Here is a 27,744-nt window from a genome sequence, read left to right as displayed (position 1 = left end):
TGTCACTGGAATTTTTTCTACTTCGATCGCTTGATTGGCATGGCAGCAGTACTATTGTGCGACGTCAGGCAATAGTTACTTACTTGTAAAGCAAATTATGTGAATGTTGCAGTTGGGTGCTGTTTCAGCGGATAATCCAAACTTGTTATTCTCTTGCATTGACAATTTATGTTTACATAATTGCATCTTTAGGACATTCAGAAGCAACATGTCTGTCAGTTTCAATGGGAACAAGCAGTCCTCTCTGTGGTGCCACCCAACCACAGCATGGTACGCTATATTTCTATGGAATTTGGCAGCTGCCGATGTTGGGGGGAGGAATTCCAACTAGAATCCAGATGAAGATAAGGATGCTCGATGAATGTATCTGAAGTACATCTTGTGGCTGTGTTTGTCCAGTGACTTTGACCCCGCATCTCCATACAGCTTCAGAAGGAGCGTCTCTCGAACTTTTGCGATCCCACCGTTAGAACAATCAGTTCGATGGAAGACACTCAAACAGTCCCAATTGTTGGTACCTATAAATTGTGCAATAGCGTTCGTTTTCCCTTGATTGTAGAACGCTGACACAGTATCACATCCAGTGAATGATGCATATACAAACATTAGGTGCTGTTTCATGCTGCCTTGTGTGACCACCATTACCATATGTGGCTGTACCCACTGCAATAATGAGCAGAATGCTGAGTTCGGGAAGTATCAATTGCAGTTGATGCTATCAACCAGCCCGCATCTGCAGTGTTTTGCTTGACAGGCACTCCCTTGACTTCAAATTTGTTGATGAGTTGTTTAATTTGTCTATCCTTGTTTTTGCCATCACCCAGATATGTTTTCTTTGATGTAGTGGTTTTCGTTTCCAGTTCAAAGGCAATATCGGCAGAGGTATTCTACTGCGCCTTCCCCGCTGTCCCTGTCTGTCGAGGAAGCATTGCCATGTATTAAACACACTCTGTTCTATAGTGATGAAGTAGTGGTCACGGACCTGGCCTTAGGTGGTATCAACACACATGACGTCTTTTGCTTGCGAGTTAGTGGTAGTGTTTTGTATTTTCATAAAAACATTATTCATTTTGTAAATAAATATTCGTATGTAAATAATGACCTTTATTTGTAACATTCATTCTTTATTCGTAACTTTTGACTATTATTGCGTCCTTTTTTCCTATATTTGAACTTTGTATTGTTTTACCTAACGGCTGCCCATACACCCCTCCTCACTTCCAAAATGCTGTGTCAGCACATGTCACCGTACCGCTAGTCTCCGCAAGCCTGGCTTGACTAACTTCACCCGTAAAGAACTGCCGGCGAACAGAATGTATACACCCATGTTTGATGCTGGCTAAACTTGACACAACTGTTTTCCAATTGACCTTTATTTGTAACAATCATTCTTTATTCGTAAAATCTATTATTGCGTACTTTTGTCCTTTATTTCAGCTTTGTATTTTTTTACCGAAAGAGCGCGTGGGATGTGGGTGCTTTGATAAGTAACTTTTCCAAACCGAATGTTTGCACAATGTAAGCAGAACTAATATGGTCGAGAATATCCTCGAATATTTTACACTATTTGCTGTGGTTTACGAAAAAGCTATTAAAGTTATAAATCAATAAGACAAGGAGCAGCTCAAGTCCTGTCACCCCCGCATACAACCAACCAGTGACGAGAATGGATATCTCTGTCCAGCCCTCTGTAGCCAATCCGAGCGTCGATATACTGTCACCAACCTAATCAGTGTGATGTTGTATTGACTTGCACAAAGTACCTACACGCCAACCCGGGTCTCGCCGGCAGTTTGTCTTCTGGACTAGTTCAATTGTTTTGTTTAGGGTAATACTTGAAGAAAACTGAGATCTCTGTCACGATATTCTTGAAAGGGTAGTGCCGTTCGTCGCATCCCCACCCCAGATTCACACAACAAGGTAATATTCCCTACTGCCTGGACGACACAGGTTTGGATGTACTGAGGGTGTTGGTCCTGGTCATGCGTTTCACCCTGAAGGTACCACTAACTTTGCTATTTGTGTTTGGACTGTGTGTATTATTGGCTCTGATATCTTCACAACATTATACCACACAGTCAAAAACATGTGTGCAGAACTTACTTGAAGACGGGGAGGTACACTGTGAAGGGACAGAGACTGGACAGAGCACTCCCCCGACTACAGCGCGAGGTGGCCCCCCAAACCCCCTCATTGCCAACTATGGCCACAATGACATGTCTCAGACAGGGGAGAATGGGCGCGGTGTTGTCTTTGTTGGCGAGGAGCAGGAAGCAGCGGAGAAGTATCTGTCTGAGTACCGGGTGAACATCCTGGCCAGCGACCTGACCCCACTCAACAGGAGGGTGCCAGACTCCCGCCCCCCAAGGTAACCCTGACCACCACACTGTTCACTTAGATAGATCCTTAACTAATCGGACTCGGGTTATAACCCCCCCCCCCCCCCCCCCCTCCCCCCCGTAATATACTATTGAACCTCCCCTTAAGTAGTGCACAGCAGCCCTCTCCAAAGACTGACGGACAGATAGTTTAGTCAGTAAAGGTTGGTCGCATGATCTGCGCATGTCAGTGACGTAATCCATTAGATTTCTGATAGCCATTTGGCATAATATAATATAAACATGTATTATAAAAATATAAACATGTGTTATACATCAACGTTTTCAGATACAGATATTTCCGTAAAAGATGCTACAGTTTGAGAATTAATACATTGTTTATGGTACATACTTATTAGAGCTGAATAACGCCCTAAAACAAGCAATACATGAAACTCATCTTCAATAAAAGATCTACCATTTTCTATGCAATATTTACATAATCGTTCAGTATAGGAGACATTTGTGATTCTCCCCAAACTTGCTCCATCTGAAACGAGTCCTACATGTTCTTAGATGTACTGGAATGGTGAGTGGAAGATCTTTTTCTACATTTAACGGGAATTAAAAATGTTCATAATAAAAGGTATCAGATATACTATTGGTGGAACTGCAACATGATTGTTGAAGGTTGTCAATAATCTTTGTTTAAAGGGACGAATAAATATCTTCACATTGCCAACACTCTCACATACACCGCTGAACGGATGAATTTACCTATACCATCAGTACTTGTATGGAAACAGGTTAACACTTTCATTGTTAGATCGGTTCTCATGTGTGTCATGGGTGAACACAGCCAACTGCTACAACTCACAAAATGGATTACATCTAATACACTTTAGTAGTTTTTTAATCACGGTAGAATCGATTGGTCTTGCAGCTCGATTTAGCAGTTGAATGGCTAATGTGTTTAATTCCCGCGACAGTGATTTACAACTCATTTATTTACTGATTGCTGATAGAGAATGTTTGAAATGCTCTATATTTGTTTTCGGTTTTGATTAAATGTAGCAGAGCGGTATTGCAGTAAGTCTCTCTCTCTCTACATATATATTTAATAAGTTGTCAACCGATCTGGAGGAAGCCAGTGCCCTCAAAGAGTTTATCTCAGCAGCATTTATTCATATACATAACGACCCGGAATATATGTCCGAAGGTTCACTGAGTACAACGCTTTGATTCAGGCATTTTGACAGCTAGCAGACGACGAAACGAACCGAGTTACTTCCCCTTACCTAATGATTTCGTTTAAACATCGGTTCATTTCAACTCAACGATTGATTTCTCAGAGGGGTACATGAGCGGACTACAGGGGAAATAATTGCCCGCTCCATAACCAATCAGATATAGTAGTTTAAGGAGAGATGAGACATGCAGAGCTATAGTATAGTAAAAGCAACAAAACTCTTAAAGCAGAGACCATTGTACGATACCGACTATATCATGAGCATGTGAATCACTATCAAATAGTGATGTTAACAGGTTTTCGCGAAAATGTGAACGTATCCTGTCCCACCGGTGGCACCCGTCGCAAACCCATGCAAAGGCAAGTCAATTGAATTACACGCGAAATTATGGTTCCACTCCAAATAGGGATTTTTCGTCAATGATGCGTCAACTTAATATGCCTTCAAACTCCTCCATGTGTATACCATAATCTTCTTGGCGGCTTACTTGCGCCCTGTTGTCACCCTGGTCATAGAACTGTTGAGCAAATGTCGTGTGATGATCTTTGAAATCTTCGTGAAAAGAGCATGTTCGAATGTATCTCAAAAGAAATGTAGACACCAAAGGCATGCCTTGTGAACATCAGAATGCACACATCGAAAAGGGAAACAGAAGAGGCGGTCTCACTGGTCTCTTCTATTTTCTGATTCAGGTGGGTACACCGGTGGAACGGATTTGTCTATTTGACCGATTATTGAATGACATCAGATCATTGCTATAACTGAGTGTTAAACAAAATTTCTTTGCCAAATTCATTTGTCTTGATTTTGCCAACCTGTCCTCAATGCATGACGACACAGATAACCAAGGAACGCAGCACAGTTGGCGCCCATGGGGCATGCCTACTATGTCCTACATGTCTCGTCCCCGAGATTCACGCTTGGAGTAATATACCACGCCTACGCCAGACAATAACCACTCTGAGCTATCCGACGAAACAGATTTCAATGGACACAAAAGCAAAATAACGGTGAATGAATGGGCCCCAGAACATCAGTGATGACACCAGGTGTAAGCGAAAAAGGTAAGCATGTCCTGCCCTTCCAGAAACTCCCACCATCCACACACTTTGCATAAACAAGTATGTCAAACTGTAAAAGCCAACTCCAACAGCCATTCCTGCGGCCATTGTGTCACCCGGGAAATCCAGGGAACCTCGAATAGGATCCCAAATCAGGAAGATCTTGAACTGCCACCACTAATTATAACATACATGACAGTATTATGGATGGGCACCAGTGAGTGAGTATGCTTTTACACCGCTTTTAGCAATATTCTAGCAATATCACGGTGGGGGACATGAGAAATGGACTTCACACATTGTACCCATGTCGGGAATCGAACCTGGGTCTTCGGTGTGACGAGCGAATGCTTCAACCACTAGGCTACCCGACCGCCCCTGGATGAGCATCAACTCTGCACGTCACAGTTAGGCTAAGGACTTTTCACCACCCCTCGTCTCAATGATCTTTGATCAAACCTCTACCATTACACGGCCATATCTTACCATTGGGTTTTACGCACGCGTCTACTTTAATAACGTCTTGCACCCGACATCGAGTCACCATATAGGCGCGAGCACAGTTACGTAAATAGGGGAATGATTGGAAATCAACTGCTACCCCTGTGTTTAACTAAATACCCAGGCCTGTCAGACCTTTAGCTTGGTGGTCGGTCCTGTCATGACTTATATCGATCATGGCTTTTCGTTCTGCGTTATAAACATTGTCGCTGATAACACTGACAACAAGAATGTCCTTTATGACCGAAAGAAACGGCGCATGTCTGCACAAAGAAATAGAAAAGGTGTAAACTAAATATATTTTAGTGGCAATGAACAAAACCTACAATGCTCTAGTCACGTCACTGTGACTTCATTGCATATATACAGAACAAAACAGAACGATACCGTACACATTTAAAGAAACGCAATCTTCACTAACAAAAAATATCACCCAAAATATTCAGAAACTTAACTTTTTTGTTCAGTATTTTTTCATATTGTTTGTATGAGAGGCTGTGATTGTTCCGTAGGATGGGAATTGGTGTTTGTCAGGGGCGTGTGGAACTTCCCCGAGAGTCTGCATTGTTCTCCGACGTAATGACACAGTTTCCCTGCAATATCTCCTACACCAAGCAGCGGGCTGGCCGCCCTGGCATGCACGCCCTCGCACAAACTGGATCACTGGTGCATCAAACAGCCCAGTGATCTCGAGCGCCGACTTGAACTCACTCACTCACTCACTCATGAAATCAATCATGAAATCAATCATGAAATCACTCAAACTGGATCACGTGACTGGTGATGTCTACATCAAACAGCCCAGTGATCTCGAGCGCCGACTTGTACTCACTCACTTATTCACTCACTCATTCACTCACTCATGAAATCACTGATGAAATCATCAACTCACAAACCATTTACCCACTTACTCAATTCGTCACTCACGGCAACCAGTCAACCACCAACCCGCTCAGACACCCACTCATTCAACCTCTCACTAAACCAACCCTCAAGTGTTTCAAGGGGTAACTGCGTGGGGTAGATGTAAGATTTATCTGTCACTATATCAGCAAGGAATGTTTCTTGTTCGGAAACTACGTTCCATAAACTTGCATTTCCCTATCACAAGTAGGTTTTGAAAGGTGGTAACGGAGGAATACATATGTAATCTGTATAGGAGGTGGGGCTGGAACGGGTGGGTGGGCGTTAGGGGATGGGGGTGGCTCTATGGGAGAATGACGTGTAGACAGCTTCCGTCCTTTCTGGAGGCGTCGTACCCGAAACGTTAAAAACGTAGACATATCTGTCCAAAATATGTGCCATCGAAATCATTTAAGACATAAATGCACGCCGCCCCCCTCGTGAAATAATTAACGAGAAACATTGTGTGCTGATAACATTTTCAATTAAGATTTTGAAAAATAAAGTTTCGTTTAATCCTTGCTCTCTCCATAATCCCCTAATAATGTTGAAGAGTTTTATCATCTAATTATGCCAGAGGTAACCGATGTCCTATTGAAATAGGTATTTGAAATCGTTAACTTGTTGCTTGCCGTTGTAACTTCAAAGTAACGTCAATTTGAAATTCACTTTCATGTTCCTATTACATGTTATTTAAGCAGTGTGCTGAACCCCGTTAATGATACAATGTACTGTTGCAGACATTAATAACTTCTACCTACACCCAGCATGTCAACATTAATAACTTCTACCTACACCCAGCATGTCAACAGGTGCATTGTAAAAATCGCAGTGATAGAGAAGAACAGGAGACCACATGAAATCCCCCTACGTAATAACCAAATTATTACTTGTTCAGACTACGTAGGAACCAACATGTTGCTATTTCAGACTACGTAGAAACCAACATGTTGCTATTTCAGACTGTAGTAACCAACATGTTGCTATTTCAGACTACGTTGTAACCAACGTGTTGCTATTTCTGACTACGTAGTAACCAACATGTTGCTATTTCAGATTACGTAGTAACCAACATGTTGCTATTTCAAACTACGTAGTAACCAACATGTTGCTATTTCAGACTACGTAGAAACCAACATGTTGCTATTTCAGACTACGTAGTAACCAACATGTTGCTATTTCTGACTACGTAGTAACCAACATGTTCCTATTTCAGATTACGTAGTACATGTAGTAACCAACATGTTGCTATTCCAGACTACGTAGTAACCGACATGTTGCTATTTCAAACTACGTAGTAACCAACATGTTGCTATTTCAGACTACGTAGAAACCAACATGTTGCTATTTCAGACTGTAGTAACCAACATGTTTCTATTTCTGACTACGTAGTAACCAACATGTTGCTATTTCTGACTACGTAGTAAACAACGTGTTGCTATTTCAGACTACGTAGTAACCAACGTGTTGCGATTTCAGACTACGTAGTAACCAACATGTTGCTATTTCAGACTACGTAGTAACCAACGTGTTGCTATTTCAGACTACGTAGTAACCAACATGTTGCTATTTCAGACTACGTAGTAACCAACATGTTGCTATTTCTGACTACGTAGTAACTAACATGTTGCTATTTCTGACTACGTAGTAACCAACATGTTGCTATTTCAGACTACGTAGTAACCGACATGTTGCTATTTTAGACTACGTAGTAACCAATGTGTTGCTATTTCAGACTACGTAATAACGTTGCTATTCCGGAATACGTTATAACTAGCTTGTTGCTGTTCTAAACTTGTAACTAATCATGACGGTATTGTGACCAACTTGATTCTTATCGCTTTTCCTGACTTGTCATTGCCGAGTTTTATCCGTATATGAATTGCCTATTTGTATTCATTCCCGACGTTAGTATGTCCGAGGTTGACATTAGCGCAACTTGCCTTTCAGCTGCCGCAACTTGACGTATCCTGTAGACGGCCTACCAACAACCACCGTCATCGTGCCGTTCTATGACGAGTGGCCGTCACTGCTGTTGAGGACAGTCTACAGTATCATCAACAGAACGCCGACGTCCCTGCTCAAGGAAGTCATCCTTGTTGATGATGCTAGCACTATGGGTATTACTTGAGTGGCAGCCTCACTGTCCTAGAACACGTGGATGAAACCTGATGAATATAGATTACACATGTACAAAGATAGAGTAAACATGTACAAAGAGAGTAAACACGTACACAGATAGAGTAAACATGTACAAAGGTAGAGTAAACATGTAGAAAGAGAGTAAACACGTACAAAGGTAGATCAAACATGTACAAAGATAGAGTAAACATGTACAAAGGTAGATCAAACATGTACAAAGGTAGAGTAAACATGTACAAAGGTAGAGTAAACATGTACAAAGATAAACATGTACAAAGGTAGATCAAACATGTACAAAGGTAGAGTAAACATGTACAAAGATAGAGTAAACATGTACAAAGGAAGAGTAAACACGTACAAAGGTAGAGTAAACACGTACACACAAAGAGTAAACATGTACAAAGGTAGAGTAAACATGTACAAAGAGAGTAAACATGTACAAAGGTAGATCAAACATGTACAAAGATAGAGTAAACATGTACAAAGGTAGATCAAACATGTACACAGGTAGAGTAAACATGTACACAGGAAGAGTAAACACGTACAAAGGTAGATCAAACATATACAAAGATAGAGTAAACACGTACAAAGGTAGATCAAACATGTACAAAGTTTGAGCAAACATGTACATTGGAAGATCAAACATGTACAAAGGTAGAGCAAACATGTACAAAGGTAGAGTAAACATGTACAAAGGAAGAATAAACACGTACAAAGGGACATTAAACACGTACAGAAGTAGATTAAACACGTACAAAGGTAGAGTAAATACGTACAAAGGTAGAGTAAAGATGTACAAAGGTAGATTAAACAAGTACAAAGGTAGAGTAAACACATACAAAGGCAGAGTAAACATGTACAAAGGTAGAGTAAACATGTACAAAAGTAGAGGTAACATGTACAAAGGTAGATTAAACATGTACAAAGGTGGATTAAACACTTTCAAAGGTAGATTAAACATGTACAAAGGAAGATTTAACATGTACAAAGGTAGAGTAAACATGTACAAAGGTAGAGTAAACATGTACAAAGGTAGAGTAAGCATGTACAAAGATAGAGTAAACATGTACAAAGGTAGAGTAAGCATGTACAAAGGAAGATTTAACATGTACAAAGATAGAGTAAGCATGTACAAAGATAGAGTAAGCATGTACAAAGATAGAGTAAACATGTACAATGGTAGAGTAAACATGTACAAAGGAAGATTTAACATGTACAAAGGTAGAGTAAACATGTACAAAGGTAGAGTAAACATGTACAAAGGTAGAGTAAACATGTACAAAGGAAGATTAAACATGTACAAAGGTAGAGTAAGCATGTACAAAGATAGAGTAAACATGTACAAAGGTAGAGTAAACATGTACAATGGTAGAGTAAACATGTACAAAGGAAGATTTAACATGTACAAAGGTAGAGTAAGCATGTACAAAGATAGAGTAAACATGTACAAAGGTAGAGTAAACATGTACAAAGGAAGATTAAACATGTACAAAGGTAGAGTAAGCATGTACAAAGATAGAGTAAACATGTACAAAGGTAGAGTAAACATGTACAAAGATAGAGTAAGCATGTACAAAGATAGAGTAAGCATGTACAAAGATAGAGTAAGCATGTACAAAGATAGAGTAAACATGTACAAAGGAAGATTAAACATGTACAAAGGTAGAGTAAACATGTACAAAGGAAGATTAAACATGTACAAAGGTAGAGTAAACATGTACAAAGATAGAGTAAACATGTACAAAGGAAGATTAAACATGTACAAAGGTAGAGTGAGCATGTACAAAGATAGAGTAAGCATGTACAAAGATAGAGTAAACACGTACAAAGGTAGAGTAAACATGTACAAATATAGAGTAAGTATGTACAAAGGTAGAGTAAACATGTACAAAGATAGAGTAAACATGTACAAAGGTAGAGTAAACATGTACAAAAGAAGAGTAAAAATGTACAATGAGAGTAAACACGTACAAAAATAGAGTAACCACATAAAAAGACAGAGTAAACATGTACAAAGATAAAGCATGAATAAACGTTTAATGTATGTAATCAAAACTTGTCATGACGCTAGTATTTTACATACCATATGAGAATAAAAAAGACGTGAGAAATTATTTTGATATTTTCATTCAATCATTCCAACCTTTGATATGATTCATGCAAAACTGATTTCCATTAGATGAAATTGCATCACTATGCATTGCACTACTATTACTAATACTTCTACTACTACAGCTACTATTACTACTACTACTACTACTACTTCTACTACTACAGCTACTATTACTACTAGTACTACTACTACTACTACTACTACTACTACTACTACTTCTACTACTACAGCTACTATTACTACTACTACTACTACTGCTGCTGCTACTACTACTGCTACCACCACTACTTCTACTACTACTACTGCTGCTACTACTACTACTACTACTACCGCTACTACTACTACTACTACTACTACTACTACTACTTCTACTACTACAGCTACTATTACTACTTCTCCTACTGATGCCTTTAATGCCTACTCATACAGACGTAACCCTGTCTAGTGTTCTTGGTGTTCTTCATGAAGCGATCACAAGGTGATGATGCCCCTCAAGATAATATTTATCAGGTTTATGTTTGTGAATCCTATGCACGACCAGCACAATGCTCACTTGCAGAACGAATGATTTCAGAGAGTTTAAAGTCGCAACTGGATGAATATGTCTCTGAGCACTTTCCGAAGTATCTGGTTAGAATACTGCGTGTGCGGGAGCGTAGAGGACTGATTCAGTCCCGACTGGCAGGGTGGAGAGCAGCCAGGGGCGAGGTCCTCGTCTTCCTGGACAGTCACATGGAGGTGAACGTGCAATGGTTTGTAGCTTACAGTATCTATCATGTACATGTTTCACCTGTGTGTGTGATTCGTCACTTACATGTTTCACCCGTGTGTGTGATTCGTCACTTACATGTTTCACCCGTGTGTGTGATTCGTCACTTACATGTTTCACCTGTGTGTGTGATTCGTCACTTACATGTTTCACCTGTGTGTGTGATTCGTCACTTACATGTTTCACCCGTGTGTGTGATTCGTCACTTACATGTTTCACCCGTGTGTGTGATTCGTCACTTACATGTTTCACCTGTGTGTGATTAGTCATATGCATGTTTTACCTCTGTGTGTGTGTGATTAGTCAGTACATGTTTCACCTGTGTGTGATTAGTCATATGCATGTTTTACCTCTGTGTGTGTGATTAGTCAGTACATGTTTCACCCGTGTTTGTGATTAGACACGTACAAGTTCTACATTTAGGCTGGAGCCGTTGTTGATGGAGATTCGGAAGAACAAGAGGACACTGGCGATGGGCATCCTTGACTACATCGATGCGACTACGCTCAAGTACAGCATCAGGCCAGATTACGTAATCAAATACGGATTTAACTGGAAGCTTACATTCTTCGAATACTATTTCCGACATGAAGAAATCGGGCCGCAGTTCCATTCTACGAGAAGGTGGGTTTGTTACTCACGCGTGTGACCAAATATATAGCAACAATAATAATAATCAGGGAAAGAAAGTATCGAAATCACGACCACAAATAGATATTCTATTATGGGATATATACTGAAACACTGCTGACAAAAGATGTTATTAGGAATCTCTGCAGAGTGCAGTCAGTTGTAAGACTCTGACTATATCATGAGCATGTATCACTATCCCAAAATTAGGATACCAGGTGTTCGTGAAATGGTGAGTGTATCCTGACCTACCGATGGCACCCGTAACAAACACATGCAAAGGCAAGTAAATTGTCAAGTAGAAACATTATGGAATTGCATCAAACATGATTTTTGTCTCTGATGCATCAAATTTGGAAAAACCCTCTACTTGTCTACCCTAAATGTTTTACTTTACTGAGGCCTTGGATGTTATAAACGTAATCAAAGAAACTTTGAGAAAGATTGGTATGACCCTCTTTGAAATCTTCGTGGAAAGGTCATGCTCGATTATACCTCAAACGTTGAGATATGTAAACAACAAAGGCTGGAGCTGCTGGACTATTGCTTGACATGAAGGGAAAGTTGACTATTGGAAAGTTGAAGTCCCTCTTGTCACACAAGCTTATGCAGAAGATTTGGCTACCCACATCTTTATGCAAAGATCTAAATACGAAACAGATGCGTCACTAGTCACTTTTATTTTCAAGCTCATTGGGGTAAATCAGAGAGAGGAAATTGGCTATTTGAACGATATCAGGTAAAAGCTCAATTTTAACCTTTCGGCCAAATTCCCTTGTTTGGGTTTTACCAATACGAGCTGAAATCATGTGTCGGAGGCTTAAAGACACAGATCAGCAAGGGGGAGCACAATTGATGCCTATTGGGATGCCTTCTTCTTATCTCAGTGTTCAAATTTCACATACATGTATGCTCTGAGTACAACATTGGACACATTGTTCCCTGGCTGTTTTGACAAATTAACAAACCTTTCAGGATGTAGATGTACTTAATGTCACCGAGTTTGTTGAAAAATGCACTATGGATTTTGGGGGGATTCATTTTCAGTTTGACGTGTATGATAGTGCCATACAACGTTGAAAAATCAAATGTTTTCACATAACTGAATTTAGTTTTTTTCTAATATTGCAAAACATCGTGCAAATAGTTTTAATTTTGGAGAATCCAAATAGTATTAAAACCTCCATTTTCTGAATATAAAGAAAGTCCTTCCTCATTGTATTGAGGCTTATAGTAAATCTTTGAGATGAGGATTTCTTTGATCTAACACTAGAACAACGTCTTTTCGGAAGAGTGTAAGTGGTTCTTCTTTCTACATTAGTTTTCCCTCAACTGTCTGGTATATGTCACTCACGTTGTACATACAATACACAATTTCTTCTCATACTGTCTGGTATATGTCACTCACGTTGTACATAAAATACACAAATTCTTCTCATACTGTCTGGTATATGTCACTCACGTTGTACATACAATACATAATTTCTTCTCATACTGTCGGGTATTGGTCATTCACGTTGTACATACAATACACAATTTCTTCTCATACTGTCTGGTATATGTCACTCACGTTGTACATAAAATACACAAATTCTTCTCATACTGTCTGGTTATATGTCACTCACGTTGTACATACAATACATCATTTCTTCTCATACTGTCTGGTATTGGTCATTCACGTTGTACATACAATACACAATTTCTTCTCATACTGAATTTTTCGGACACACAACCTTAGGACGAGTGGATGTGGCTGTGCAGATACTGTGTGTATTTTAACGTGTAGCAACTAAGCTGTGTGTATTTTAACATGTAGCAACTAAGCTGTGTTATTTTGACCAGAAGACTTGGTTTTTACAGGGATGCCTTCAGATTCGTTTTCCGTATGTTATTTTTGTCTCCTGTTCACACATGACGCAAGGAACTGCTCTGCGATATTTCAATGTTTACATGGGCGCTAGCTATACTTGTGCAGCATCGCCATGTTCACACAGCTGCAGGGGCGTTAGTTATATACCCGCCTATTGTATTGTAGATATCTTTCTGTCTTGTAATAACCTCTTAGAAGAATTTACTTTTTCCAAGTAAGACTTTACCACGGGCATGATGTTTTACTTTTTGCAAGTAAGACCTGATGATTTGAGTAGCAGATGGACTTTGGACTTCCAATGTTCAAAAATCGAAGACAAAAAAAGAAACTTTTTTCCATTAAGAATGACGGAATCGAACCTGCAACCTCACATTGCATGTTAAGTTTTCTTACCAACTGTTTTCCCACTGTAGATGTCATGACTTAGTTTTGTCTATGCTGCACGTGCTTCTTCTCTCGCACGCTTTGGTCGCATTGCTTTTTTTACCGCAACACGCTGTATTGCTTTGTGAGATAAAGCACTCGTCCTCGGTTATGTTAGAGGAAGTAAGACCGGGTATCGGCAATGTAAGAACCGCTCCGAGGTCTTGCAATGCCTTTTTCAGATTGCCGAGGTCTTAGTAAATCCATACTCACACACTTCTTCACGTATAAGCGTGTGCCATCTCTATGTTCTGACAGGGGCGCTACAATGGTAGGGGCAGCGTTTGCGGTAGACAAGCAGTACTTTGCAGACATCGGATCCTATGATGAAGGAATGAAGATCTGGGGTGGGGAAAATCTTGAGCTGTCATGGAGGGTACGAGTTTTAAAACATAGTGCATGCTTCAGTCTACCTGTGCATATAACCAATACAGTAAACTACGGTTATAACGAACTTAAACGGACCACTAATTTTAGTTCTTAATAACCGTAGTTCGTTATAAGCACATATACAGCATATATACAACAAATGGCCGGGACTAAAAGATAAGTTCGTTATATCGTTCAGTTCATTATAAGCGTGTTCATTATAAACGTAGTTCACTGTTCTTTACTCTCCATGTCATGAGGCATCTCCGTGTTGCGTCTGTCCTGGAACACGACATAGATTGGTCCACAGAGACCTTCATGCCCAGTGCCTTCTACCCTGGAATGTAGGGTCCAGTAATTACATAAATACAACTGCCACCCGGACGATGAGGTTCATGAACCTGTTCCACAAAGCTATCTCAGTACTACGTCGGTCGTAACTCACATACTTTATCATAGGCATAGGATCAAACGTTTCACGAAGCGATCTTAGTATTAAGTTGGTCGTAACTCACATACTTTATCATAGGCTTATGATCAACGTTCCACAAAGCGACCTTAGTACTGTGTTGGTCGTAACTCACATACTTTATCAGAGGCATAGGATCAACGGTCCAAAAAGCGTTCTTAGTACTAAGTTGGTCGTAACTAGCATATTTTCTCATAGGCTTACGATCAACGTTCCACAAAGCAATCATAGTGCTAAGTTGGTCGTAACTCACATACTGTATCATGGGCATAGGATCAACGTTCCACAAAGCGATCTTATTACCATGTTGGTCGTAACTCACATACTTTATCATAGGCATAGGATCAACGTTCCACGAAGCGATCTTAGTACCATGTTAGTCGTAATTCACATACTTCATCATAGGCATAGGATTAACGTTCCACGAAGCGATCTTAGTGGCATGTTGGTCGTAACTCACATACTTTATCATAGGCATAGGATCAACGTTCCACGAAGCGATCTTAGTACCATGTTAGTCGTAATTCACATACTTCATCATAGGCATAGGATTAACGTTCCACGAAGCGTTCTTAATACGCTGTTGGTCTTAACTCACATACTGTATCATGGGCATAGGATCAACGTTCCACAAAGCGATCTTATTACCATGTTCGTCCTAGTTCACATACTGTATCGTAGGCATAGGATCAACGTTCCACAAAGCGATCTTAGTGTCATGTTGGTCGTAACTCGCATACTTTATCATAGGCATAGGATAAACGTTCAACGAAGCGACCTTAGTACTGTGTTGGTCGTAACTCACATACTGTATCATAGGCAAAGGATCAACGTTCTACAAAGCGATCATAGTACTAAGTTGGCCATAGCTAACATACTTCATCATAGGCATAGGATGAACGATCCACAAAGCGATCTTAGTACCATGTTGGTCGTAACTCACATTCTTTATCATAGGCTTATCATCAACGTTCCACAAAGCGATCTTAGTACCATGTTGGTCGTAACTCACATACTTCATCATAGACATAGGACTAACGTTCCACAAAGCGATCTTAGTGTCATGTTGGTCGTAACTCACATACTGTATCATGGGCATAGGATCAACGTTCCACAAAGCGATCTTAGTGTCATGTTGGTCGTAACTCACATACTGTATCATGGGCATAGGATCAACGTTCCACAAAGCGATCTTAGTGTCATGTTGGTCGTAACTCACATACTGTATCATGGGCATAGGATCAACGTTCCACAAAGCGATCTTAGTGTCATGTTGGTCGTAACTCACATACTTTATCATAGGCATAGGATCAACGTTCCACAAAGCGATCTTAGTACCATGTTGGTCGTAACTCACATTCTTTATCATAAGCATACGATCAACGTTCCACAAAGCGATCTTAGTAGCATGTTGGTTGTATCTAACATACTTCATCATAGGCACAGGATTAACGCTCCACGAAGCGATCTTAGTACCATGTTGGTCGTAACTCACATACTTTATCATAGGCATAGGATTAATGTTCCACGAAGCGATCTTAGTACGATGTTGGTCGTAACTCACATACTTCATCATAGGCATAGGATTAATGTTCCACGAACGATCTTAGTAAGCCGTTGGTCGTAACTCACATACTGTATCATGGGCATAGGATCAACGTTCCACAAAGCGATCTTATTACCATGTTGGTCCTTGTTCACATACTGTATCATAGGCATAGGATCAACGTTCCACAAAGCGATCTTAGAGCCATGTTGGTCCTAGTTCACATACTGTATCATAGGCATAGGATCAACGTTCCACAAAGCGATCTTAGTGTCATGTTGGTCGTAACTCACATACTTTATCATAGGCATAGGATCAACGTTACACGAAGCGACCTTAGTACTGTGTTGGTCATAACTCACATACTTTATCATAGGCATAGGATCAACGTTCCACAAAGCGATCATAGTACTAAGTTGGCCGTAGCTAACATACTTCATCATAGGCATAGGATCAACGTTCCACAAAGCGATCGTAGTACGATGTTGGTCGTAACTCAAATATTTCATCATAGGCATAGGATTAACGTTCCACGAAGCGATCGTAGTACGCTGTTGGTCGTAACTCACATACTTCATTATAGGCATAGGATTAACGTTCCACGAAGCGTTCTTAGTACGCTGTTGGTTGTAACTCACATACTGTATCATAGGCATAGGATCAACGTTCCAAAAAGCGATCTTAGTACCATGTTGGTCGTAACTCACATACTGTATCATGGGCATAGGATCAACGTTCCACAAAGCGATCATAGTACTAAGTTGGCCGTAGCTAACATACTTCATCATAGGCATAGGATCAACGTTCCACAAAGCGATCGTAGTGGCATGTTGGTCGTAACTCACATACTTCATCATAGGCATAGGATTAACGTTCCACGAAGCGATCTTAGGACGCTGTTGGTCGTAACTCACATACTTCATTATAAGCATAGGATTAACGTTCCACGAAGCGTTCTTAGTACGCTGTTGGTTGTAACTCACATATTGTATCATGTGCATAGGATCAACGTTCCACAAAGCGATCTTAGTACCATGTTGGTCTTAACTCAAACACTTTATCATAGGCATAGGATCAACGTTCCACAAAGCGATCTTAGTACTAAGATTGTAGTAACTCGCATACTTTATCATACGCAAATAATGATGACAACGTTCAAAATTTTAATTCCGCGAATAGGTGTGTAACAAGAACCAGGATATAATCTGGGAGACATTTGGTGGAGGTACACAGCTACATACACATTGCCCAACTATGTATTACTGTACAGGTGTGGCTGTGTGGGGGTCAGCTGGTCCATGTCCCGTGTTCACACCAGGGGCATATCGCCCGTCCCCAGCCCTACTCCTTCCCTGGGGGTAGACGCCAAGTAGAAGTGTACAACTACAAGCGTGCTGTCGACGTTTGGATGGGATCCCTAAAGAAATATGTGTACCAGAACTATCCAGAAATGGCAGTAAGTCAGTCTACAATGTCATACGCAGAAGCCATACGTGTTTATACATAGAGGTTATCACGCGAGTGTGTTTGGGGATGGTAAATATCCTGCATTAGGAATAAACATTGTATTTAGCGAGCTTTAGCGAGCTAAATACATAGTGTTTATTCCTAATACAGGATATTTACCATCCCCAAACACACAAGCGTGATAACCTCATTATCATATAATGTCAGTCTTTAATTCTGTGCTTCAAAATCGCTTTCTCTCTCTCACAAACATTACTGAAACATTGCGAGTTTTCCTGGATTGCGCGCATTAATATTTATGACGTCACAGTTTAAGTCATGTGTCAGTCGGACATTGACAGTAGCCAATACAGTTCCAACTGAAATCTGTTTCTTATACAGTGGCGAAGCAACATATACGCAAAACAACAATTGTTTTTAATTGCCTTTCGCGGACATCCATCGGTCTGTCCGCTAGAGTAACTTCCCTTTGTCAAAGGGAAGCTACTCTAACCCTAGTCTATGAGACGTCACGGCCACGGTCAGACGTTGTTGACAGTCGATCTGTCCTGTCATAACGTTAAGAAGTGTAGTCAGATGTGCACACAGCGACAAAACCAAACAAGGTAACAATTCAAACATATTTCGGCCAAATCCAGCATTTTAATTTGTGGTGAAGTTTTCAAGCCGCAGAGGTCTACAAGCACAGATATGGCTACTGATCCCGTTTGGCTAGGCCTCGTGCCCTCGCAAAATTGTTTCGAAATTTATATCTCCAAAGTTGCCAAAACGTATAATATGCCTTAGCTACGTCACAGTTAGACACTGATTTTCAGTATATTAGTCTGTTCTTTTGATAATGATAGCAATTATCCCTGTAGTTTATCCAGATTCCTGATGGATAATTCTGACTCGATCGCCGAATGACGAGGGCGACGCCATGTTGTTTATAAACACTGAAAGTAGTCCCTACTTGACCTTTGAAATTTGCATCTCTATCCGCATATGACCCCAACGGATATCGTTTTTATCCGTTGGCTTTATCCTGCCGAGAAACCTACCCATAATATGATAAAATACATTATACGTTTTTGAACATGGAAATTTGCTCTTACTAAACGGAGCTACGTTTTTCACTCAGCAGTAGGGCAGTTACACGACGGCGGTCTGTAAATAATCGAGTCCGAGCAGAGAATCCTGGGATTGGCATCGTGAGCATCGATCTACGCAATTGTGATACGATGACATGCACCTATTGAAACCAAATCGGCGAGTCTGACCGCTTGATTCTATTAGTCGCCTCTTACGACATTCATGGGATACTGAAGACTAATTTTAACCTGGTTATTCGCGGGGTGAACGGAGCTACGAAATATTACATGATGTTAGTAATGATCATGTGTTATTCACTATTTTGCAGGAACTAGACGTTGGCAGTATTTCAGGTCGACTACAACTAAAGGAACAACTACAATGTAAGGACTTCTCCTGGTACATACAGAATGTCTGGCCGGAGCTGCTGATGTACGACGTCGGCGTTGTTGCCTGGGGGTCGGTATGTACAATGTTATCTTGTGGGTGTTGCCTGGGTCGGTATGTACAATGTTATCTTGTGGGTGTTGTCTGGGGTCGGTATGTACAATGTTATCTTGTGGGTGTTGCCTGGGGTCTGTATGTACAATGTTATCTTGTGGGTGTTGCCTGGGGGTCGGTATGTACAATGCTATCTTGTGGGTGTTGTCTGGGGTCTGTATGTACAATGTTATCTTGTGGGTGTTGTCTGGGGTCTGTATGTACAATGTTACCTTGTGGGTGTTGTCTGGGGTCGGTATGTACAATGTTATCTTGTGGGTGTTGCCTGGGGTCTGTATGTACAATGTTATCTTGTGGGTGTTGTCTGGGGTCTGTATGTACAGCGTTACCTTGCGGGTATTGCCTGGAGTCTGTATGTACAATGATAAATGTGGGTGTTGCCTGGGGTCTGCATGTACAATGTTACCTTGTGGGTGTTGCCTGGGTCTGTATGTACAATGATAAATGTGGATGTTGCCTGGGGTCTGCATGTACAATGTTACCTTGTGGGTGTTGCCTGGGTCTGTATATACAATGTTACGTTGTGGGTGTTGCCTGGAGTCTGTATGTACAATGTTACTTCGTGGGTGTTGCCTGGGGTCTGTATGTACAATGTTACATAGTGGGTGTTGCCTTGGGTCTATGTGTACAATGTTACCTTTTTGGGTGACGCCTGGAGTCTGTATGTACACTGTCACCTAGTGGGTGTTGCCTTGGGTCTGTATGTTCAATGCTGCTTTCTTCCGGGAGGTCGGTATTTACGATGTAGCCTGTGTTTCTTCCTCCTGTGGGGCTATTTGTTTGTATTGTTATGGATGCCTTTTAATGGTGCCATGTTTCCTAATCAGGCCCGGAATCAGTACACCAACACATGCTTAGACAACAATGGTGCCCTGTATCCTGGGAATCTCTACATGTATGAGTGCCACTACTACCTGGACACACAGGTAATGTACACCTGGACACACAGGTAATGTATACCTGGACAAACAGGCAATTAACACCTGGACACACAGGTAATGTACACCTGGACACACAGGTAATGTACACCTGGACACACAGGTAATGTACACCTGGACACACAGGTAATGTACACCTGGACCGACTGGAAATGTACACCTGGACACATGAATAATGTACACCTGGACAAAAAGGTAATGTACACCTTGACACACGAATAATGTACACCTGGACACACAGGTAATGTACACCTGGACACACAGGTAATATACACCTGGACACACGAATAATGTACACCTGGACACACAGGTAATGTACACCTGGACACACAGGTAATGTACACCTGGACACACAGGTAATATACACCTGAAAACACGAATACTGTACACCTGGACACACAGGTAATGTACACCTGGACACACAGGTAATATACACCTGAAAACACGAATAATGTACACCTGGACACACAGGTAATGTACACCTGGACACAAAGGTAATGTACACCTGGACACACAGGTAATATACACCTGGAGAAACAGGGAATGTACACCTGTACAAACAGGAAATGTACACCTGGACAAACAGGTACTGAACACCTAGACACACAGGTATTGTACACCTGGACAAACAGGTAATGTACACCTGGACAAACAGGAATTGTACACCTGGACAAACAGGAATTGTACACCTGGACACTTAAGTAATGTAATCTGAACTCACAGGTAATGTACATCTTCACACACCTGAACATACCTGGAGAAACAGGTAATGTACACCTGGACACACAGGTAATGTACACCTAGGCACACCTGAACATACCTGGACACACAAGTAATGTACACCTGGACACACAGGTAATATAAACCTGGACACAGGAAATGTACACCTTGCCACACCTGGACATACCTGGACAAACAGGTAATGTACACCTGGACACACAGGTAATGTACACCTAGGCACACCTGACCATACCTTGACACACAGGTAATGTACACCTGGACACACAGGTAATGTACACCTGGACACACAGGTAATGTACACCTGGACACACAGGAAATGTACACCTGGACACACAGGTAATGTACACCTGGACACACAGGAAATGTACACCTTGGCACACCTGGACATATCTGTACAAACAGGTAATGTACACCTGGACTCACAGGTAATGTACACCTGAACACACCTGAACACAGAGATAATGTACACTTGGGCACACCTGAACACACCTGAACACGCCTGGACACACCTGAACACACCTGAACACAGCGATAATGTAACCTGGATACACCTGAACACGCCTGGACACACTTGGACACACCTGAACACGCCTGGACACACCAGGACACACCTGAACACAGAGATAATGTAACCTGGATACACCTGGACACACCTGGACACACCTCAGCACACCTGAACACAGAGAGAATGTACTTCTGAACACAACTGAACACACCTGGACACAACTAAACACACCTTGATTCACAGGTGTAGCTCACAGTCACACATATAGATTAGGGAGGACATACGATACAGGTAATGAATTATGTAGACGAAGGCGTTCACGTTGCTGTAGTTGAAGGCGTAGCTCAAGCGTTTTTATCATTCAAATGTATGTGCATGTTTGTTGTGAAACAAGCACATGTTGTGAACTTTGACGAAACAGAAAGTACTGAATATACCCGGGTATTTCATATCGGTCTTCTTTGTGATGAGATCTCACTATCAGTGTATAGACAAAGCAAAGCCACACGAGTGTGTGTTGACACATTTGTAGCGTTTGAGGCACTTAACAAAGTCACGATTCACGATATTATTCTTCTCTGGAGAGAGGCGGGATTGATGTGCCAGCGACCAAGATAAACACGAGGTGACGCCAGAATGCCCGAAGGAATGTACGAAGAGAGAAAGAGGGGTCACCAAGATTTATTCTTTTACCGTTTAAACAGTATTTGACGTGCAAACTTCATATTGCATAGTAGCATAGAATATATCTTTACATGTCGATATCTGTTTAATATTGTTCATTTTTAAAAGGAATACTGCTATTGTGACTGCAGAATTGTCAGCTCCAACGTTTACTGAGCTTGGGTCGGCCCATGCGTCAGTGTCGGCACGAGCTCCAGGGAAAGGGATAAGTGTCTAGGTTAAGGGTACTATAGCTAGTGTACTGAGAAACGAATCAAGAGCAAGGGTTCCAGGGTAAGCGATCCAGGGTTAGCCTCCAGTGCAAGGGTTTCAGGGTAAGCGATCCAGGGTTAGTCTCCAGTGCAAGGGTTTCAGGGTAAGCGATCCAGGGTTAGTCTCCAGTGCAAGGGTTCCAGGGTAAGCGATCCAGGGTTAGCCTCCAGTGCAAGGGTTCCAGGGTAAGCGATCCAGGGATAGCCTCCAGTGCAAGGGTTTCAGGGTAAGCGATCCAGGGTTAGCCTCCAGTGCAAGGGTTTCAGGGTAAGCGATCCAGGGTAAGTCTCCAGTGCAAGGGCTCAAGGGTAAGCGATCCAGGGTTAGCCTCCAGTGCAAGGGTTCCAGGGTAAGCGATCCAGGGTTAGTCTCCAGTGCAAGGGTTCCAGGATAAGCGATCCAGGGTTAGCCTCCAGTGCAAGGGTTTCAGGGTAAGCGATCCAGGGTTAGCCTCCAGTGCAAGGGTTTCAGGGTAAGCGATCCAGGGTTAGCCTCCAGTGCAAGGGTTTCAGGGTAAGCGATCCAGGGTTAGCCTCCAGTGCAAGGGTTCCAGGGTAAGCGATCCAGGGTTAGTCTCCAGTGCAAGGTTTCCAGGGTAAGCGATCCAGGGTTAGTCTCCAGTGCAAGGGTTCCAGGGTAAGCGATCCAGGGTTAGCCTCCAGTGCAAGGGTTCCAGGGTAAGCGATCCAGGGTTAGCCTCCAGTGCAAGGGTTTCAAGGAAAGCGATCCAGGGTTAGTCTCCAGTGCAAGGGTTTCAGGGTAAGCGATCCAGGGTTAGTCTCCAGTGCAAGGGTTTCAGGGTAAGCGATCCAGAGTAGGTGTCCCATATGTACTAAAGTTCACACCCATGAATGATGGTTGCTAAAAGTGGAACATGCAAGATGGTTATTCAATGGTGATGGATTTGGACGGGTATCATTGGCTATAATACATGCATCATTTCATTGCGTATCTCACATCATGACGTCTGAAGGAACTCGGGGGACAATGTCTCTGTAGATATACAAGTATTGTCATGATCAGTTGGAGCTGGGTCATAGACACCAGAAATTCTCAGTGTGGAACATGACCACCACGAGTACTATGTCAGCCGGCTGTTGACGGTTCTTGGTTGATGAAGACGATCTGGATGATCTCATACTGCTCAATAGGTTATAAAAGTGGCGAGTGAGTTGGTCATAGAAGAACGGCGTAGCCTAGAAGTCCTATCATCGTTGTGTTGCAAGAGTGTTCCCTGCAGCTAATAGCGAAGGAGCGGGTTAAGGCCATCTTGTACAACTGGCCGTTCAGGTTGCCACGGATGATAACAAGTCCCAAATTCCTCTAAAAGCCATCACCCCACCCTCACCACATGGATATGTACTTGGATATGCCTGAATACAGCCTGGCGCCAATCGTTCCCCCTTGCGACAAAAAACCCGAACACGACCATCATGTCGTCCGTACACAGAAGTCTGTGCCAGTCACGGATCTGCCAGCATTGTCCTGCCCTTGCCCATTGTCGTCGACGGTGATATTCATAGGCCAAGGCCTTTCCAGGGGAGGTACGCTCGATTACCTCCGATACGGAGATGTCGTAACACAGTGCGGCGACGGAAGCGGCGTCCTAACGCTTTTGCTGCTGTTTGCGCATATTTTAAAGTGTGTAGAGGCGGGGATGTTGGGGTTGAGGAGGGAATGTTGGGGTTGAGGAGGGGATGTTGGGGTTGAGGCGGGGATGTTGGGGTTGAGGAGGGGGTGTTGGGGTTGAGGAGGGGATGTTGGGGTTGAGGCGGTGATGTTAGGGTTGAGGCGGTGATGTTGGGGTTGAGGAGGGGATATCAGGGTTGAGGTGGGGATGTTGGGGTTGAAGAGGGGGTGTTGGGGTTGAGGCGGTGATGTTAGGGTTGAGGCGGTGATGTTGGGGTTGAGGAGGGGATATCAGGGTTGAGGTGGGGATGTTGGGGTTGAGGAGGGGATATCAGGGTTGAGGCGGTGATATCAGGGTTGAGGGGATGTTAGGGTTGAGGCGGGGATGTTAGGGTTGAGGCGGTGATGTTGGGGTTGAGGAGGGGATATCAGGGTTGAGGCGGTGATATCAGGGTTGAGGAGGGGATGTTGGGGTTGAGGTGGGGATGCTGGGGTTGAGGCGGTGATGTTAGGGTTGAGGCGGTGATGTTGGGGTTGAGGAGGGGATATCAGGGTTGAAGCGGTGATATCAGGGTTGAGGCGGGGATGTTGGGGTTGAGGTGGGGATGTTGGGGTTGAGGCGGTGATGTTAGGGTTGAGGCGGTGATGTTGGGGTTGAGGAGGGGATATCAGGGTTGAGACGGGGATGTTGGGGTTGAGGAGGGGATATCAGGGTTGAGGCGGTGATATCAGGGTTGAGGCGGGGATGTTGGGGTTGAGGAGGAGATGTTGGGGTTGAGGAGGGGATGCTGGGGTTGAGGAGGAGATGTTGGAGTTGAGGCGGTGATGTTGGGGTTGAGGAGGGGATGCTGGGGTTGTGGCGGGGATGTTGGGGTTGAGGCGGGGATGTTGGGGTTGAAGAGGGGATGTTGGGGTTGAGGAGGGGATGTTGGGTTGAGGCGGGGATGTTGGGGTTGAGGAGGGGATGTTGGGGTTGAAGAGGGGATGTTGGGTTGAGGAGGGGATGTTGGGGTTGAGGTGGTGATGTTGGGGTTGAGGAGGGGATGTTTGGGTTGAGGAGGGGATGTTGGGGTTGAGGAGGGGATGTTGGGGTTGAGGAGGGGACTCGGGTTGGGTTTAATTGCTGTTTGATACTTATGTCCACAAAAGTAACAACAGTCATTCTCAACTAAATAAATGCGATAATATCATTTCCATATTTATAAGTAATATCTTTTGCACGATTCCGTCTGTATCATGAGCATGTGTTTTTGAATCACCATCAAATAGTCATAATACTATGTTTTCGCGAAAAGGTGAGCGTATCAGACATCATTCTTGTCACCGATGCGTCAAATTTGGAAATGTCCATAAAACGTTTTGAAAACTCTACCGAGGCCTTAAATGTTGTAACCTTGATCAAGATCAACCATGACGCTCTTTGAAATCTTGGTGCAAAGAGCATGCTCGGTTGTACCTCAAAGGTTTTGAAATGTAGACACCAAGGGATGGAGCTGCTGGAATATTGCTCAACATAAAGGGAGAGTTGACAATATGATTCCTTATAAGTCACCCCCCTTCTCACACTGAATCGTTTTGCAAAGATCTAAATATGGGACAGGCAGTCTCTCGAGTCTCCTTTATTTCTAGTTCAGGTTGGTAAATCAGTGGAAGGTAGCTGGCTATTTGATGGTTATAAATGACTATCAGACCATCGATATATCTGAAACAAAAGTTAAACTTCTTGGCTGAATTAACTTCTTTTGAGTTTGCCAATTCGAGCAGAAATTCCGCTTCATATGCATAAAGAAACAGATCAGCAAGATGGGGATTACAATTGGTGCCCATGGGAATGCCTGCTTCTTGCCTAAATGTTTTACCCTTAAATGTTACATAGATGTCTTGTTTTCTAAGTAAACCTCAGATGGCATTTGCTTTCAGTTTTGACAAATTGTCCCGAACCTCGGAAGATAGATATGCAACTGTATCTATGGTGACCACGTGCTGTAACAAAACCCATATGGATCAAGGAATGAAGTTTTCCCTTAAGTTTGCAATGTGGGATAGTGGTGTACAAAAGTGAAAAATAAAAAGACACATGGCTTGAATGTAAATGTTTTTTCTTCCTCTTTCATTACACACTTATTTCCAGGGGTTTTCGGTGAGCACGGAGGGCTACCTGCGCACCTCCCTGGCGTCTGTTGTGTTTGATGGTGAAAATGCTGAAGAGAAACCTACCCTGCAGTCCTATGGCGTAGGGACGCCGAGCACATGGACACACGCGCCGGTAATAGAAGCGTTATGTAGTCAGTGTGTCCCTAGTTACAGTCCTGTTATAATGTCCATAGTTACTGTCAAGTATTGATGTTCCTAGTTACAGTCCAATATTGATGTCCATGGTAACTGTCCAGTAATGGTGTCCATAGTTACTGTCCAGTATCGGTGGCCATAGTTACTGTCCATTAATGGTGTCCATAGTTACTGTCCAGTATTGATGTCCATAGTTACTGTCCAGTATTGATGTCCATAGTTACTGTCCAGTATCGGTGTCCATAGTTACTGTCCATTAATGGTGTCCATAGTTACTGTCCAGTATTGATGTCCATAGTTACTGTCCAGTATTGATGTCCATAGTTACTGTCCAGTATCGGTGTCCATAGTTACTGTCCATAAATGGTGTCCATAGTTACTGTCCAGTATTGATGTCCATAGTTACTGTCCAGTATTGATGTCCATAGTTACTGTCCAGTATTGATGTCCATAGTTACTGTCCATTAATGGTGTCCATAGTTACTGTCCAGTATTGATGTCCATAGTTACTGTCCAGTATTGATGTCCATAGTTACTGTCCAGTATCGGTGTCCATAGTTACTGTCCATTAATGGTGTCCATAGTTACTGTCCAGTATTGATGTCCATAGTTACTGTCCAGTATTGATGTCCATAGCAGTATTGATGTCCATAGTTACTGTCCAGTATTGATGTCCATAGTTACTGTCCAGTATTGATGTCTCACGGTGTATCACGGCGTAGGTGCTCCATGCCTGCTGACGTTTTAACAATGTCTCAAAGATGGTTGTCATAGTCAAGTCTTCGCCCTGTGAAGGCTGTCCAACATCCAAATGTTTCCAAAAGTCTAAAGGCGTCTATCCCTTGTTGCAGAACTCTTGGCTGGTTCACGATCGGACGAAGCTCTGCCTCGACGTCGGGAAGCAGGGACCTGTCATGTCGCAGTGTCGACGAGGACGGGCGTCTCAGATGTGGACGTTCAATCATTATAAGACAGACACAGAGGCAGTGTCATAGTCTTCTGCAATGGTTTTGTGTGATGCCGGATGTCTATGAACTATTCGCCTGGCAATCCATGTTGTTTCGAATATTTGTTTAAAGTGCAATAAAGTGATACCATGTGATAATGACTTAAAATGTTTTCGCGTGAATGTGATGTATGAACAAAACGATGTGAGAATGTTGAATGTGACGGTATGCATGTGCAGTGCGATGACACGTGTCTGCAATGCGATGACACGGATTACAATGCAATGCCACGTATTTATAATGCGATGACACGTGTCTGCAATGCGATGACACGGACTACAATGCGTTGACATGGA

The 27,744-nt window shown here is 42.5% G+C and overlaps 1 pseudogene; it reads left to right on the top strand.

Annotated features, from left to right (window-relative positions):
- The first annotated feature begins 1,982 nt into the window (after window positions 1-1,982).
- Window positions 1,983-27,411, top strand: LOC139470372 (polypeptide N-acetylgalactosaminyltransferase 13-like; annotated as a pseudogene).
- The last annotated feature ends 333 nt before the right edge of the window (window positions 27,412-27,744 follow it).

This window comes from Haliotis cracherodii, unplaced genomic scaffold (assembly GCF_022045235.1).
Source record: "Haliotis cracherodii isolate W230 unplaced genomic scaffold, xgHalCrac1.p SCAF_1, whole genome shotgun sequence".
NCBI classification, from domain to species: domain Eukaryota; kingdom Metazoa; phylum Mollusca; class Gastropoda; order Lepetellida; family Haliotidae; genus Haliotis; species Haliotis cracherodii.
The sequence above is the reverse complement of the archived record's forward strand: the minus strand, read 5'-3'. Positions and strand labels throughout refer to the sequence as shown.